At 40.2% G+C, this 18082-nt stretch overlaps 1 protein-coding gene and 2 pseudogenes across 14 annotated transcripts in view; all 3 read right to left on the bottom strand.

Annotated features, from left to right (window-relative positions):
- LOC146405318 (uncharacterized) overlaps positions 1–18082 on the bottom strand; it is an 887521-nt gene that overhangs the window by 73101 nt on the left and 796338 nt on the right. The window lies entirely within an intron of this gene.
- Positions 5518–6173, bottom strand: LOC146405319 (large ribosomal subunit protein eL33 pseudogene; annotated as a pseudogene).
- On the bottom strand, positions 11328–12309 carry LOC110259282 (serine/threonine-protein kinase MARK2 pseudogene; annotated as a pseudogene).

Here is an 18082-nt window from a genome sequence, read left to right as displayed (position 1 = left end):
CCCACTCACATCAATGGACAGATCCTCTAGAGAGAAAATCAGAAATGCAACAGAGATCCTAAAAGACGCAATAGAAAAGTTAGACTTAATCGACATTTTCAGGACATTACATCCAAAAAAAATCAGAATATACATTCTTCTCAAGTGCACATGGAACATTCTCAAGAATTGATCACATACTGGGGCTAGCACAAAGCTAACCTAAACAAATTTAAGAATACAGAAATTATTTCAAGTATCTTCTCTGACCACAGTGGCATGAAACTAGAAATCAACCACAGGAAAAGAAATAAGAAAAAACAGTATATGGAGACTAAACAACATGCTACTAAAAAAAAAACAATGGGTCAATGAGGAAATCAAGAAGGAAATTTAAAAAAATACCTCGAGACAAATGATAATGAAGACACAACCACTCAAAATCTATGGGATGCTGCAAAAGCAGTGCTCAGAGGGAAATTCATAGCAATTCAGGCCTTCCTTAAAATAAAAAGAAAAATCTCAAATCAACAATTCAACTCACCACCTAAATGAATTAGAAAAAGAAAAACAAAGCCTAAAGTCAGCAGAAGGAAGGAAATAATACAGGTAAAAGAGGAAATCGGTAAAATAGAGTTTAAAAAAACAATAGAAAAAAATCAATAAAACCAAGGGCTGGTTCTTTGAAAAGGTAAACAAAATTGACAAACTTCTGGCTAGACTCACCAAGAAGAGGAGAGAAAAAAACCAAATAAATGAAATAAATGAAAAAGGAGAAGTCACAACTGATACTACAGAAATACATAAAACCATGAGAGAATACTATGAACAATTGTATGCCAACAAATTTGACAACCTGGAAGAAATGGACAACTTTCTAGAGACTTACAGCCTGCCAAAACCGAATCAAGAAGAAATAGATCAACTGAACAGACTGATCTCTAGAAATGAAATTGAAGAGGTCATAAAAACACTCCCTACAAATAAAAGTCCAGGACCAGATGGCTTCACAGGTGAATTCTATCCAACATACAAAGAGGAACTTATACCCATCCTCCTTAAACTTTTTCAAAAGTTTGAAGAAGGAGGAATACTCCCAAAGACATTCTATGATGCCACCATAACTCTAATTCCAAAACCAGACAGAGATACCAGAGATACCACCAAAAAAGAAAACTATAGACCAATATCTTTGATAAATATAGACGAAAAAATTAACAAAATTTTAGCTCACTGAATCCAACAGCATATAAAAAAGATCATATACCACGACCAGGTAGGATTCATCCCAGGTTCACAAGGATGGTTTAACATACACAAATAAATCAACATCATATACCACATTAACAAAAGAAATGTGAAAAACCACATTATCATCTCAATAAATGCAGAGAAAGCATTTGACAAAGTCCAACATCCATTCACGATCAAAAGTCTTACCAAAGTGGCTATAGAGGGAACATAACATAATCAAAGCCATTTATGACAAACCCACAGCAAAAATAATACTCAATGGAGAAAAGCTGCCAGACTTCCCACTAAAATCTGGAACAAGAAAAGGATGCCCACTCTCACTGTTGTTATTCAACACAGTACTGGAAGTCCTAACCAAAGCAATCAGACAAACCAAAGAAATAAAATGCATCCAAATAGGAAGAGAAGAGGTAAAACTGTCACTATATGCAGATGATATGATACTATATATAGAAAACCCTAAGGACTCAACCCAAAAACTACTTGAACTGATCAACAAATTCAGCAAAGTATCAGGATATAAGATGAATATTCAGAAATCAGTCACATTTCTGTATACTAACAACAAAATACTAGAAAAGAAATACAAAAATACAATACCTTACCTTTTAAAATTGCACCCCAAAAATCAAATACCTGGGAATACACCTGACCAAGGAGGCAAAGGACTTATATGCTGAGAAGTATAAAACATTAATCAAGGAAATTAAAGAAGATGCAAAGTAATAGAAAGATATTCCATGCTCCTGGGTTGGAAAAATTAATATTGTAAAAATGGCCATACTACCCAAAGCAATCTACAGATTCAATGCAATCCCTATCAAATTACCCATGACATTCTTCACAGAACTAGAACAAACAATCCAAAAATTTATATGCAACCACAAAAGACCCAGAATTGCCAAAGCAATTCTGAGGAACAAAACCAAGCAGGAGGCATAACTCTCCCAGACTGCAGGCAATATTACAAAGCCACAGTCATCAAGATAGTGTGGTACTGGTACCAAAACAGACAGACAGACCAATGGAACAGAATCAAGAACCCAGAAATAAACCCAGACTGCTATGGTCAATTAATCTTTGATAAAGGAGGCAAGAACAGAAAATGGGAAAAAGGCAGTCTTTTCAGTATTACTGGGAAACCTGGACAGCTACATGCAAATCAGTTAAACTAGAACACACCCTCACACCATGCACAAAAATAAACTCAAAATGGCTTAAAGACTTAAACCTAAGACAAGACACCATCAAACTCCTGGAAGAGAACATAGACAAATCATTCTCTGACATCAACCTTATGAATATTTTCTCAGGTCAGTCCTCCAAAGCAAAAGAAATGAAAGCAAAAATAAACCCATGGGATATAATCAAACTGAAAAGCTTTTGCACAGCAAAGGAAACCAAAAAGAAAACAAAAAGATAACTTACAGAATGGGAGAAAATAGTTTAAATGCAGTGGACAAGGGCTTAATCTCTAGGATATATAAGCAACTTATACAACTCAATAGCAAAAAAAGCCAACAACCCAATTGAAGAATGGGCAAAAGACCTGAATAGACATTTTTCCAAGGAAGATGTACAGATGGCCAACAAGCACATGAAAAAATGCTCCACATCCCTGATTATTAGAGAAATGCAAATCAAAACTACTACAAAATACCAACTCACACCAGTCAGAATGGCCATCATTCTTAAGTCCACAAATAACAAATGCTGGAGGGGGTGTGGAGAAAAGGGAACCCTCCTGCACTGTGGGTGGGAATATAAGCTGGTACAACTACTATGGAGAACAGTATGGAGGTACCTTAGAGATCTATACATAGAACTACCATATGACCCAGCAATCCCACTCTTGGGCCTATATCCAGACAAAACTTTCCTTGAAAAAGACACATGCACCCACATGTTCCTTGCAGCACTATTCACAATAGCCAAGACATGGAAACAACCTAAATGCCCATCAACAGATGATTGGATTAGGAAGAAGTAGTATACATACACAATGGAATACTACTCAGCCATAAAAAAGAAAGAAAGAATGCCATTTGCAACAACATGGATGGAACTAGAGACTCTCATACTGAGTGAAGTAAGTCAGAAAGACAAACACCATATGATATCACTTATATCTGGAATCTAATATAAGGCACAAATGAACCTTCCCACAGAAAAGAAAATCATGGACTTGGAGAATAGACTTGTGGTTGCCAAGGGGGAGGAGAAGGGAGTGGGATGGATGGGGAGCTTGGGGTTAATAGATGTGGACTATTGCCTTTGAAATGGATTAGCAATGAGATCCTGCTGTGTAACCACTGGGAACTATGTCTGGTCACTTATGATGGAGCATGATAATGTGAGAAAATAGAATGTGTACATGCATGTGTATCTGGGTCACCATGCTGTACAGTTAAATAAATGAATAAATAAATAAACAAACAAAGAAACAAACAAACACCTAACATCAGAGGGGGAAAAAAAAGAGCCTGTGAGGTAGGCTATGGGTCTGTTTTACAAATCAGAAAATTGAGGCCCAGAGTATAAAAGAGCTGAAATCACAAGACTGAAATATTTGGTTCACGTATCTGTCTGGGGTTCTAATTTCTCTTCTTAACTAACCTCACACTCTTTCTTCTGGGCCATACACTTTATTCAAAAGCAAATACAAAATAACAGATTTGTACTTGGTCTTTGTTACTCCTGCTCTGTGGTCCTGTACTGTTACTGAGCCCAGCAGGGCCTCAGGTCACTACCTAACACCTGCTCCCAGGGCCACTCCCCTCAGGTGAGAATCAGCTGTCAAGGTGAAACCTAGTCCATGTCACTGAAATGACTGGGATGAGACTTCTCCTTGAGAGTTACTGGCAAAAGAACCAGAGTTAAGGTGGTTTCATAGAAATGAATTGGCCATCAGCCCTGGTCAGTTGCAGCTCTGGCTTTCACACCTGTGGCCCAGTCTCAAACTTTGAGCCCAAGCTTCCAAGAATGACATTCCAACTCAGATACATGCATGACCTGAATTGCCCTATGCTCAGGCAGAGAAGTACATTTGCAGGAGTCCAGGCTGATAGTGATCACCTATCATTGTTATATAAGTGTATTGTACATTATAAACAGCTTTGTGAGTTCAAGGGAAAATCCAAATATTTTGCCTTGGAAGAGTTGTTTTCTGATCCTCATGTGAGGTTAGAAAAATGTTTCTTGTGGTTTAGCACCAGCCCCTTGCATATTGCAGAGATCAGCTTGTTTCCCTTTGCCATTTTGGTTAATGTAGGTCATTGACAGACTGGCCTTCCCAGCCTCTGTTTCATTAACCTTAGCCCCACCCCACTATCCTCCATGTCCTTAACAGTACTTCATTACTGTTTAGTGATAATCACCTCCACAGTGCCATACCTTCCACAATACAGATATCACATCTGTTTAGGGTACTGGCAGAGAGCCTAATACATGTTAGGTGCTCAACTAGAATTTGAGGAATCAAAGAATCTGTACAAACGGATAAATGAATGGTGGTGTCATCTCTGCTAGAGACTATGACTCAGTCCAATTAATCATAAACTCTCCCACCCTCTGTTCTAATAAACAGACAATCCTGTTCTGCACTGCCCCCCACCCCCACCATCATTTTTTCCCCAGCTGGAGTAACAATGACCCCTGTGCCTGTGTTCTTGCCTCAGACTGACTTCTTTTGTCTTACATTTCCTAGTCTTCCTAAAGAAACTGACTTCACGTCCCTGAGCACAGCCACTCTGCTTGGGCTTTGCTTGCTATAGCTTGTTTTCCCAATGCCATTATGCTCTGCCTAAAAGGATGCTTGTTTTCCCTTTGTAGAAATAGTGAGTGTAAGGCAGTGATTCACAAATGCTAATCGAGTCACAAATATCTGAGTTTTTTGCATGTCATAGCTAGTCAGGGCTGGACCCTATAGAACCAGAGTCTCCAGAACTAGGTGTAAAGAATTGGTATTTTGTAACAAGCTCCTAGGTGACTATGATGATCAAAAGTTAGGGGCCACTAGGGGAGAAAAAAAGCCCACCAGCTTAGAATCCTATGTGAGTTTGAATCTTTGCTCAGAGATGGATTAGCGATTAGCTCTATGACTCTGGCCAGCTCATTAGTCTGAATTTGTCCCCTGATCTGGAAAATGGTAAAGAAGGCAACCTTCTGGTTTTTACACCACCCCCAATCCATTCAGAAGCAGATATCTTGTCATACTGATCAAAAATTCCATAAGGTCCCTAATAATTATTTTTTTCAAGAGAACAAATCCACTTTTCAATAAGTTTAAATCCTTGGAGGGTACAGCATCATACAGATTGTGTCCAATGGCCTTAGCAGGAAGGTTGCTTTGAAATTTGACACGACCCATGCCACTGTTGCCATGAGCACGAGTTCCCTTTCCCCAGATTACTCTGGATTTGTTAGGTTTTCTTCCAGGAGTCATGGTGATATTCTTTGCTTTGAACACATAAGCACATCTCTTGCCCAGATAAAATTCAGTTTCATCTTGGGCATGAACACCTTCAATTTTAAGAAGAGCTTTGTGCTCCCTCTGGTTCTGGAGACCCCGCTTATAACCAGCAAAAATGGCATTGGACCACAACCTTCCTGACATACGTGTTGTTTGAGAAGTCCTGATCCCAGCACCCTCCCCAAGCTCCAAGATGACTGAAAAAGCCGGTCCCTAACATTTTTAACTTAAGCAGATAACTTTTCTAGACTCGAAATTGTCAGGGAAATCCCCTTTCTAGAAAAAAAAAAAATGTATTCAAATCAACATATACCAAATAATAATTATACTTAACCATAAAATAGCACAGAATATATGATTAGCCTAGTAATTTATAATCAGTAGATGAAAAAATATTGTTTGCATACTGCCCTACTCCTTCCAGAAAGCCTCTTACGTTGCTGCCACCAGGACCCCGTCACTGGTTCTGCCTCCCTGTTACTGTTTCCACAGACAGTTGTCCACAATCTCCTTTCTTACTGTACTGCCTGTGGACCAAAGACATGCCGACTTAACCCCACTGGAATCCCAAGGCATTTAACTAATGTTCCCAGGATGGGAACTAGTGGGAATTCCACTCCTGCTGCTGATACAATCTTCATCACCCTGTCCTGGAATTCCAAATTAGTCTCTTCTCACCAATGCTATTACAAATAATGCATAGGATTAGAAGGGTCATTGCAGGTAGTGCCAGAATTCACTTACATTAAAAGTTCCATGGTGATTAATGGTGTTTTAGTCTTATTTGACGTGAATTTCTAGTCCTGAAGGTAGGACGAGAGTTGGTTCTTTGCCTAATCAGGTTTAATGCTGCTTCCTGCTAACCTTGACCCACTGGAGAAGGTAAGGCTATTTCCTCCATCATCACATGGGGTAAAGACAGCCCCCCCCAAACCCCTCCTGACTGCACATAATAGGGCTAAGCCTTCACCTGGGGGCAGGGACTGTAAGCAGGTATCCATGCCCATCCCCTACTGAACACACTTCCCTCCCCACATAAAACTAAACAACCCACAGTCCAGTCTTCTCTAGTCTGGACAGCCTTTCTTTTCTCCCAAATTAAACTGTTTCTTCTCAGGTCCAAGCATGGACACACTCCTCTGCCTTCAGGGATAACTCTGTCTTTTGGTGCTAAATTTCTAAACATAGACATGGTGGGTGGAGTTTTCTTCAGGACATTCTTGGAGGCTGGTGAGGGTTTGTAAAGAATTGAAAAGTGTTAAGGCACTAAGACTTAGTGGACCTGGAGGGCAAAAGTGGGAGGGAAGGAAAAATAAAATCACTTTGTCATCTTTTTTCTCTCTCTGCTAGAAAGGAGAATGAGATAGAAGTTATATTTTCTTTCCACACTTAATCTTTATTTGCAGTTCTCTCTGGTGTTTCATCGAGGTGGGAGGAATATTGAAATGACTCAAGATCCAGCCAACACCAACCAATACTCTGGGATACATATGTCTTTAAGGAAAAATATGTTCACTGGATCATATATTTTTCAAAATATTTCAAAATGTTGTTGGGGAAAATGCTAAGAGGTGTCGCATCCCCCCAGAGAGTTTGTTTTTGGTGTTCAGGGGTGGGAAGGGTGGGAGGGTGGACAGAATCAGTGAAGGGGATTAAGAGGTACAAGCTTTCAGCTATAAAATAAATAAGTCACAGGGATGTGATGTACACATAGGGAATACAGTCAATTATATTGTAACAACTTTGCATGGTGACAGATGGTCCTGGTCTTATTGCAGTGATCATTTCATAATGTATAAAAATATGGAATCGCTAAGTTGTACATCTGAAACTAATATAATATTATACATCAATTAAAATTCAATAAAAAATAATTCTAGGAAACCGTGTCTGCTGTAGTTCCCTCTTCGAGAGCCACATTCATATTTTAAAGACTATTCTAAATCTTGATTTAAAGAATCCTACTAAACATTGTTTAAGTCATTGTGTGCCAATTTCATTTATATCCCCACCTCCCTCAGGAAGAATCCATTCAGTATTGATTTTAGAGGTTGTGTTAATATTTTGAATATTTCGACTTGGAAAGGATACTAGATCGGCCCTTGTCCCCTCCCCACCATTCGTAAATGTGTGTTTGGGGCTCAATAACCCCTCTTCAAAGATGCCCTGGAAACACTGGCAGAAATAAATTTCTTGGCTTCAATCTCATGTTGATTCTGGGGAAAGACATTGCAATTTGGAAGTAAAAATAGCTTGGAAAAATTGTAAATGGCAAAAGCAGAGGGAAGGGGAAGCAGAAAATGATAAGAGATGTAGCTAAATATTTATATATACAAAAATGAAAATATGAAAAATGTTCCTTCTGAAATACATAATTAAGCTCAAGACAGAGTAGGCAGATGGAGTCAGTAATTACAGTTTCCTAATGTATCTAAAATTCCCAGAGAATGAGAGTGTTGCTACTAATTTTGTAGCTTCACAGTTTATAGCTTGTTGCTGTTTATAACAGGCTCTGCTCCATTAACACTTGATGTTCCAGTTAGATAGCTTGCCTTTTAAAAATACACCTAGCAGAGCAAAACCACCCAATTTCTGACCTACTTAGACTCTTTATGTGAAAATGCTATGTAAACTAAGGTTATTATACATGTACTATAATGGTTCACATTATTATCATGCTCATTACTGTGACAGGCAGTTGTGGGGTCATAGAAAAGACCCTGGATCTGGAATCTCAGTTCATTTTTGCACATATTTATTGAACACCTGTTCTGGCTGGGCAGCCCTCCGAGCCCTTGGGATACATCAGTGAATAAAACAGACTGAGACTTCTGCCCTTATGGAACTTTCATTCTGGTAGGAGCTGGGGAGACAGAAAATAAATGATAAAAAAAAGAACGAGTAAGTTGTTAAGTGTATGAAACAGTAATAAAGGGAGATTATAAAAGAGGAAATTGTCTTGGGTAAATAGATTTATCAATAGAAAGGTCAAAGCAGAGTTCATGGAGAGCATGCCATGGGGGCAAGACCAAAGGTGCTGGCTGTGTGAGATCTGCTGGAACAAGAGAAGGAACAGTCAGTGCAAAAGATATGAGGCAGGAGAATGTTGGGTCAGTTAAGGAACAGCAGGAGGTAAGCATAGCTGGAGATGAGCATGGCCAGCACCAGAATGGGAGACTTGTAAGACAGCCAGAGAGGGGACACAGGGAAACACAGAGAGCTCTGTTGGCCATCATCAACTTTTTGACTTTTACTCTGAAGGAAACTGGGATTTGTTTCAGGAATGCGAAGGAATGCAATAAATTGATTTCCATTTAAGTTTGACCTGAATGTTAAAGGATTAAAATTCTCTTCAGATTATATGGTCCCTAGTTTTTTAATGTGTATGCTAATAGAAAAAAATAAAGAATCAATTCCATCCCCTAGTTCTTCAACATGGGAGGGAGATGGGTAGAGCTTTTCAGAAAAGCACAACAATGTTTTTCACAAAAGGAGTGCCATGCCAGGCCCACCATATTTTTCCCATCACCATATGTAGATTCAGTTTCTCTTCCCAGGTGTTAAGAAAGTAATCTCAGAGATGCTTCTATAATGGTGAGAAAAGTTAACAGAAACCTCAGTCCTTGACTCCACACAGCCACCTTCTATCCCATCTCCACTGTCAGAGTTATTTTATTCTTTGACCCTCATCTCCTCATCCCCTTTAAACTCAGGACCAACCACAGAAAGCCACATTTGCTCCCCAAACAATCAGGAGAGGCACCTTCCTCTGGTTAACCTGGTTCTACCTTCCCCAGGCCAACAAGCCCCCTGAAGCCTTCTCTCTCTCTCTTTTTGTTTTGTTTTGTTTTTCATTATAAACCTATCCCACTCCCCTTGCAATGTTACATCAGAGTCTCTGCCAAGGGTAAGTGATGATGACTTACTCCCTTGCAACTGGGAGCTTTGAAAAGATAGCTTATTTTCATCTGCACTGCATTGATTTATACAGAACCATCTCCCTTCCCCCCAAACACGGAGGGAACGTTGGGGAAGGGCAGAGAGACATGTCCAGGAAAAAAACAGTGATTCAGTCTCTGTAGTTTCTCCAGTTGTGGGTAGAGTGGCAGATCTGGCAGCTGGGGCCAGCTGACCTCTCCTCTTGTCCCCCATGAAGCTCCTGGGAGGCTTTTAAAGCTTAAGCTCCTTGGTTAATTTGTAGTCAGTATTTGTGAGGGCTGCAGAGATGCTGGGTAGCTACATTAATTGAACCTGTTGAGAGACCCTCGAGGCAGTTTGCACACCTCCATTTCTACTGCACAGTGTCCCCCTCATCCAATGAGCCCTCTGTGCATAAACGTCCCCCCCCCCTTTTTTTTGGCCATTCTGTGGTATATGGACTTCTCTGGCAAGGGATCAGATCCCAGCCACAGTTGCAACCTATACCTCAGCTGTGGCAACACTAGATCCTTAACCCACTGTGCCTGGCTGGGGATTGAATCTGCATCCCAGTGCTCCAGCGATGCCACCAATCTCGCTGCAGCACAGTGGGTGTGAGCTTCTAGTACAGCTCACAGATTGCTGTTTGAGTCTGTTTCCTTCTCCTGTATCAGCATCTTAGGCTCCCTGTACTGGTGATGCTCAAAGCCAATGTTAATGTGGTGAGTGAGGCTTGGCTTCTCAGAAATCTTTTTCTTTATCATGGCCTTCGAGGCCCACCACAGGTTTGAGCATCTCCATGCAGTCTTTGCTTTCAGATTCATTCAGGATGCTTAGGCGAACCTGAAACAGATTTCTGTGCATAAAACTGAAGGAAAATTTGCTGCAGTGCCCAACAGTCCCCTGACAGCCCTGGTTGTTCCCAGAGGGAAAGGCTGGTCACAACTGTCAGAGCCATGAATATGGATAGTTTCCTTTAGACACATGCAAGGGATTTGGTTGAGTTTGGGATGCCTCACTGATGCTGATGTTGTGAGAAGAGGGGGAAGTCGTGGAGATAACACTGTGGGATTGTGCTGGGCTGTGGCGCCTCATAGTTTCTCCCTGCAGGGTGCAGCCAGCAGGCCTGGTGGGGCTGCACTGAGGTTTTCTTGGATTCTTGGTGCAGGTGGGTGGGCTGGGGACCCTGTGGGGGCTGGGGACACAGAAGTCAAGGAGGTTCCAACCCCAACACAATTAGGATGGCTTTGCTGTTCTAGATGGAGGCCTCCCAAGCCTGGCCCTCTCCAAAAGCAGGGATTTGTTGCTTTGTTTATGTTGGTGGAGAGGCCATAGCTTGCCAAGGGGAAAAGGGGTTCTTTTTCCTCTCAGACAAGAAAGGGGGCTGTCAGACATGGATTATGCTGCTGGCCTTCTATCCTTACTCCTGGTCATCCTCAGACTGCTGATTTCCTTCATTGCTACCTTGAGTATTCCTTTTTGTTTGTTTGTTTTCTTCTTTTTAGGGCCACACCTGCAGCATATAGAAGTTCCTGGGCTAGGGATCTAATCAGAGCCATAGCTGCCAGCCTACACTACAGCCACAGCAGTGCTGGATCTGAGCTGCATCTGCAACCTACATGCAGCATGCAACAATGCCTGATCCTTAACCCACTGAACAAGGCCAGGAATTGAACCCGTATCCTCATAGATACTAGTTGGGTTCTTAACCCGCTAAGCCGCAGTGGGAAAGCCTACCTTGAGTATTCTTAGAGTAGGGATTGAAGGCAGGAATGGCAGCCTTGCTAAAACTCTGCTGCTTGAGGTTAGCAGAGGTGCTGTGATGTACCTTGTAGGATGGGAAGGGGTGCCATTTTTTAGCTCAGCTAATGGCTGGACTTTCAGGGTGATAGTGTGATCCTCCAGCTTGGATCCCTTGTAGCCCTGGAGCAAGGAGGTGGCTATCACTTTGGTGTATTTCCAGCCCATCTGAAGACATGGATCTCTTCCCTTGTAACCTGCAGACAACATCTGGTGGTCCTGAGAGTCAGGGGTGGCCCACAAAAGGCTTTCTTTCATTATCTTCATGATCTACATTCATCCATCAATCTTTCATGATTTGCTCTAAAGTGCTTTTTTTTTGCTGGGATTGAGAATGAGAAATTTCTTGAGCAAGTCATACCCTATGGACATGTAGGAGGGGATATGGTGGTGTTGTCTCAGCACCTGCTTCTACAGCTCCTTAAATTTCTGGGCATCAGAAGGCAAGAATCTGCTGATCAGTATATATAGGATGACACCCCCTGCCCCAGCCCACACACAGAGCTCCATGCATTCACTGGGGGGCCTTCAAACTTTTGACCCTGAAAGACTTTCAGGCTGCATAAGGGGGACTGCCCCACATGGTACCCAGATTGCTACCAAAAGTGAATTTGTTGCTTAGGCTAAAGACTTTAATCTTGACATTCACACCAGCATCAAAGTGCAGGCTTTTTTCTTTTAATTCTCTATGTGCAACAAACTTGCTAGTGACAGTACTCCACAGTAGACACTGCCTTTTAGAACTGGGCTTGGGCCTCTTTTCTGTCATAAATCCATGAGTCCCTAGGCAATCAAACCTTTCCTCTACTATTCCATGATGAGGTAGAGAGATTCCTCAGTTTCCATCACTTCAGATGATTTATGTTGGGATGATTCAAAGCCTTCATGATTCCAGAGTTCCCAACATGGCTCAATAGTTGACGAACCTGACTAGCATCCATGAGGACGTAGGTTCTATCCCTGGCCTCGTTCAGTGGGTTAAGGATCTGGCCATGAGCTGTGGTGTAGGTCATGGATGTGGCTCGGATCCTATGTTGCTATGGCGTAGGCTGGCAGCTACAGCTCTGATTCAACCCCTAGCCTGGGAACCTCCATATGCCACGGGTGCAGCCCTAAAAAGACAAAAACAAAATCAAAACAAACAAAAAAAACCCCAAAGACTTCATGATTCCTACTTTGCAGGATTGTTTCTGCAGGCTGAAGGACACCTATTGAATCTTATCAATGATATGCTGGCCCACCTCTTTCCCAGTCAGGATGTGTCAGGCCAACTTCACCTTCTGGAGAAGGGAGCAAGGCTTACAGTAACCAGAGCTCCAATCTTGGAAGACCAAATTCCTGTAGGTACCACTGCCTCAAACTGGGTCAATGAAAAGAAAACCTCACTCAGGCATACAGCCGAAAGCCCTGATAGAAAGACAACTAACATCTCATCAGGAAAAACAACAACAACTAACACAAAAATGTTGAAAGACAAAGGAACATCTCTAAAGTACTGAAAGAAGGAAATTGCCGATCTAGAATTCTATATGAAGCTTAAATAAATAACTTTCAGAAATAAAAGCAAAATAAACATATTCTTGATTAAAAAACATATATATATTTGGAAGCTGACCGACACACAGAAAATGGCAAATAGAAGGTCTTTAGTCTAAAAGAAAATGATGCCAAGTGGAAATTCTTATTTACTGGAAAAAAAATCACTGGAAATATGTTGGTAAGTATATCATCATCTGAAAATGCAGGGTTGCCACAATCCTTCAATTTGTAAAAAACACATTATCTGCAAAGCACAATAAAAATAAAGCAGAATAAATTAAGGTATACCTATAAAAAGAAAGAAAAAAGACATGCCAGGAAAACATATAACCAAGGAAAATTGGCACATCATTTTCTACTGGAGAATAACAAATGATCACAAATTTAGTGGATTAAATCAAAACAAATTTACTATATCACAGTGTCTGTGGGTCAGGAGTCCAGATATGCATCAGCTGAATCCTGTGCTCAAGTACTCAATAAGCTGAAATACAAGCGCTTTCCAAGGCTGCAATCTCCTCTGAGGTTTGGGAGTCTCTTCCAAACTCACAGGTTGTTGATGGAATTGTTTCTTGTGGTTATAGAACCAAGGCTCTCAGGTCACCCACCATTTCTAGCCACATGGCTTTCTTGACAACGTGGCAGTTTATGTCCTTCAAGCCCAAAGTAGAACATCTGCTGCTGCTTCTTTTTGCCTATTTTAAGGGTTTACCTGATCCACTCAGACCTACCCAGGATAAACATCCTTTTTATTAACTCAAACTCAACTACCTGAGAACTTTCCCTACATCTGTAAAATCCCTTCACCTTTGCCATACAACATAAAACCTTATTCCATCATATTTGCTAGTCAGCTCCAGGGGAGGATATTACTCAAGGGTATGAGTGATCAGGGATCATTTGAGAATTTTTCTTACCAGAGATGGAATGATCATCATAGAATGATCACATGGTAATAACAAAGCAGATTTCAGAAGAAAATTACTTGGAATAAACAGGAATGTTACATACTGAATAAAGGATCAATTCAGCAAGAGGACATGAATCCTGCATTTGTGTGCATCTAAGAACAAAAACCAAATAAATATATGTGTACCTAAGCAAAAATTGATAGAACTGTAAAGAAAAACAGAGAAATCCAGTTCTTTGGAGACTTCACTCCTTAGTCAGTAATCAATAGAACAAGTAAACAAAAAATAAAGACATAAAAGAACTGAACACCTTGAACCAAACAGATATAATTGGCATTTAGAGAACATTTTGCCACCAAGAGCGCAATACACATTTTTTTCAAGTATACGTTCACCAAGATAGCCTATGTTCTTGCCCATAAAACAAGTTTTGTTTTGTTTTTTTCTTTTTAGGGCTGCAACCCCAGCTTATGGAAGTTCCCAGGCTAGGGGCTGAATCGGAGTTGCAGCTGCCAGCCTATGCCACGGCCACAGCAACGCAGGGTCCAAGCCGCATCTGCAACCTACACCACAGCTCACAGCAATGCCAGATCCCCAATTTACTGAGGGAGGCCAGGGATTGAACCCTTGTCCTCATGGATACTAGTCAGGTTTGATTCCACTGAGCCACAACGGGAACTCCAAAACAAGTTTAAAAGGATAGACATCATAGAATGATCACAATAAACTTACTAGAGATTAATAATAGAAAGATACCTAAAATAACTCCAAAAAATTCAAATTTAAACAACACCCTTCCAAATTATCTATAGATCAAAGAGGAAGTCCCAAGGGACACTAGGAAATATTTTTATTTAATTAAAATGAACATACAACATATGAGGAGACAGCAAGTACTGCTTTTATTTTTATATTCTCTCTATTTGACTCCTAATTCAGATTCTCCTAAAGTCTCTTTACACTGATGTCTGAACTAGACTGGCTTCCCTTGATTTACTATCAAAATTTTGATACCTAAATTGGATCAATCAGGTATGTATTCTATCTTTCAAAACAACCTTTATTTATCTTGGAATGCATTATGTACGAGAGTTTCATAAATACCTTGAACTTTGTATCATAAGCAGATGTTTCAATATGATTATTTTATTCTCAGAGCACAAAGTTTCTTTTTATAAATATCATAGGAACCTATCAATTAGGCTGAGACTAAAGATATAGTTTGAATTTTCTGTGTCCTCTTTCCATTGAATTACCTTAATCTTCTTATAAGCTAAAGAATAATTTCATATGGCTCAAGACATCAACTAAAATTGTTTCCCTTTTTATGTATTAAATCCAATGGTCAATTGGTAACTCTTTCCAGAACTGTTTCTTCTACTCCCTTCTATATCCCTTTTTCCTCCTAACTCACTATTCCTTATGTGAGATGCCTGGTTCAAAGGAAAGGCATTCATTTAAAATTCCTCACAGAGAAAATAGCTCTAAAGTGATTAGCCTATTCTCATGTTCAAAACCCTCACCTCCTTGATTTCCTTTCCCAATCTTAATTTTTCATGACTCTTCTCTAACTTCTTTAAGCAGACCACCACCATTAGCATCCTCCTCCTCACTATTATCATCCTTGTTTCTTATCCTTATTGAGAATTTATTAAATACATGCAAAGTTCTAACACTTGACCTGCATTGTCAATTGTGACAAAAAAACCTCACATGACTGAGGACACTGAAATTTCACTCATTCTTCTAGGCTGGATCAGAGTTAGTGAGAATATCCTGAGAAATGAACTCAATTTCCTTTTTTTTTTTTTTTTTCAGAAAAAAAGAAAAAAGCTTCTAAGTCAGATAAACTTAGATCTGTATTTACAAATTGCACTGAAGAAAGCATTTATCTCCTGACAAAACTGTATTTTTGAATGTTTGTTTTCATTATAGTCATCTCTTTGTTTCATTTTCAAGAGAAGAAAGATGAAATTCATGTATTTAGCCTTTTCTTCTCTCATTTCTGTTGCACAAAGGAAGGTCTATAGAACCAACATGGCGTCATGGAGACAAGGCTGCAGTATCAGCAGACATCTGGGTGTGGGATGCACACAAGAAGAGCCATACTGGAGGCATGAAGTCCTAAATGCAGCAGTTGTACTGCAATTCCCAGTTGTGGATGAAGCTGTGGAAGTTGGTTTTTGGAGGAGCTCCATTTTGCTGCCTCTAGAGGCTGCTTGGCTAATAATTTTCACCTGGTTTGTAGGCCTATTGACTTTCGGGGCTATGTTAAATCTGGCAAGAAGAGGATGGAAATAGTACAAGCTGAAACACAAAAAAAAACTTGCTTTTTTATGTTGATATTTATCCACTTTTCTTGAATAAACACTACTTAGATTGTTGCAAGTCTTTGTTTTAATTTCCAGAGTTCTGGAGAATGTGGATATTGACAATTTTTTGGTGAGTGCTCTTACTGCTTTTACAGTAAAGATTTTCAGAGATCCTTAATCTTCTTTTCTTTATTGTTGTTATAGATATAGCTCCTATGGAATTCTTTTGTCTCTCTCCTTTTTTGGGGGGGGGGGAATATGCTTTTACTTATCTAAAATAAATATTGACTATAGTAATATTGAGGTTATTCAACTTTATAAAACATTAAGGAATGATTTTCCAAAGTGATAGTACAAATGTCTTTCACCTTTTTGATTAAATGTTTCATAGGCATTTATTCATTTTGGTGCTATTGTAAATGGAACTGTTTTCTTAACTTCCTTTATATGTTGCTTATTTCTGGTGTGTAGAAACACAGCTGATTTTTTGCATGTTGATATTACTTTGCAACTTTGATGGACTTGATGAATAAATAGCTCTAGTAGTTTGGGGTGGATTCTTTAGTATTTTCTATATAAAGGATCTTTTAATCTAACTATAATTTTACTTCTTCCTTTCTAATTTGGATTCCCCCCTTTTTTTTTCCTTGCCTAATTACTCTGGGTAGGACTTATGGTACAATATTGAACAGCAGTGGTAAATGTGGGCATCCTTGTCTTGTTTTTGATCTTAGGGGGAAAACTTCCAATCTTTCAACTCTGAGTATGAGATTAGTTATGGGATTTTGGTAAATTGCCTTTATCAAGTCTTTTGGGTTCCTGTACTCAATTCCAGTGTGTGTGTTTTGGGGAGGGGATGTGTGTCCTTTAAGACAGCAGAGTTCTGAGAATTCAACTCAGTTCTGACACTGTCTATCTGGAGACAAATCAGATTCCACAGGTTAAGGGTCAAGGGCTCAGTCTTACATGATTGCCTTCACCCACACATGTTAGGCAGCAGTCACAACCCTGGGTTGTCACCTGTGCTTCTGGGTGACTGGCTGAAGATTGGAGGTTCTAGACCCCTTCCTTGGACTTCAGATGCCAGTGGTAAGTCCAGGTTGGTACATGTACTGCTGACAGTGGCTATAAATCAGAGGTCCCCATGATCACTTTTGGGGGTTTCAATTAATTTGCTAGATTGGCTCATAGAACTCAGAGAAACATTTTACTTACTAGATCACCAGCTTATTATTCAGAAACAGCCAGATGGGAGTGTGAACTAAAGTTTGGCACTTGCTATCAGCCTCTACATGGAGTAAAACATGAGCCACGGCAGCTGCCAACCTGTATCACCCCCCTGAGTGGAGCTCAGGGTGGAGACCAGGAGTGAGGCACCTCTGCTCTGGGAAAACTGGAAGAACAGGTCTTCAGATAGTTAGATATTTTTAGGAGAAGATTTTATGTGCCCAAATCTTGCATCTCCTCATATCTAGTAAAACACTAAAATCCATCAATAATGACTAATGTCAGTGACTAGTAGTAACGTTCACAAGACCAGCAGCAAACTTCTATAAAATGTGTGCATGGCTACATGCCCCTCCCCCTTCACCTTTATGACTTATATCTTGATATTCCCCCTTTCCTCCTGGGCTGCAGTTAGTGGGCAAAACAAAAGATGTCATGGTCATCTGTGAGAACAGCCACTCCCAAGGTTGGGCCAGGGAGCCCTGAGGGAACTCAGGAAAGAAATAAAGACTGGCCCACAGCTGAGATGCATATCAAAGGAGTGATTCCAGTAAGCACAGACCTTTACATCTTCCCACAGAAAAGGGTTTTCTGTAAATCTTTTGTAAATCCTGTTTGCTCTAAGTCTTTTGTTCCTACTACCTTCCTTTTGTTGCAAAAACCTTATATCC

Source organism: Sus scrofa, chromosome 2 (genome assembly GCF_054392235.1).
Source record: "Sus scrofa isolate SSC_HxYL_T2T_F1_AM1 chromosome 2, Sscrofa_HxYL_maternal_Yorkshire_Landrace_v2.0, whole genome shotgun sequence".
In the NCBI taxonomy this organism is placed as follows: domain Eukaryota; kingdom Metazoa; phylum Chordata; class Mammalia; order Artiodactyla; family Suidae; genus Sus; species Sus scrofa.
This window is presented reverse-complemented; position numbering and strand designations above follow the sequence as displayed.